Genomic DNA, 873 nt, shown 5'->3' on the forward strand with positions numbered 1-873 from the left:
ATCGATAAAAACAAGGAAGAAACAAAACAAAACCAAAGAAAACGAAGAGAAAGAAAAGAAAAAATTAGTTATAACGTAGAAAGAAACAAATAAAACTGAAGAAAATAAAAGAACCCATTCAAACAGAGAATGAAACAGAGGAAACCTGTGAAAAATGAAGAAGCAACAAAATCAAAAGAAACAAAAGAAACAATGAGAAAATGAATCTTTTACCTCAAGTTGGGGGCACGCCTTCTAGTTTTACACAAGCACAATTGTGCCTCACTAGCTAGGTGAATTTGAGAAAATCTTTTATGTAGAAAAGGTCCGCGGTCCTGAATTTGAACAGGTCCATGAATTCAACAAAACGTTCATGAATTCAAAAAAGGTTAAAAAAAGTCACTAATCTAAAAAAGTTTGTGAATTTGAATTTATATCAAAAATTTGAGAAATTTTATGAATTTGAGAAAAAAGGAAATAAGGTGAAAAACCCGGTGAATAAAACTACATGGGCCGGCCCATTTAGATACCATTGTTGTGGAGAGGGGTGTGTGATGGTTAGCAAAATGCACTTTAATCGGCGCTCCAGGCGCCAAATAGAAGTTAGTTATTCGACGATGTTTCATTTTTGCCAAGCCGATTTTGTGAAGCTTCTAAAAGCTTTTGGTTGGTTCTTCTCTGTTTTTTCTTTTTTAGTTTTCTGGACCATTTTTATTCTTTTATTTATTTATTTATTTGGTTTTCTGGATGGTTTAGAAAAATTTCATGATTTCAAAAACTGTTCAGAGTTCCAAAAATGGTTGTTACTTCAAAAAATGTTAAAAAAATTCAGAAAATTGTTGATGAATTTTAAAAACAATGTTAGTTGAAAAATGTTCATTAATTCAAAAAACT

This window comes from Triticum aestivum, chromosome 3A, assembly GCF_018294505.1.
Source record: "Triticum aestivum cultivar Chinese Spring chromosome 3A, IWGSC CS RefSeq v2.1, whole genome shotgun sequence".
Lineage (NCBI taxonomy): Eukaryota > Viridiplantae > Streptophyta > Magnoliopsida > Poales > Poaceae > Triticum > Triticum aestivum.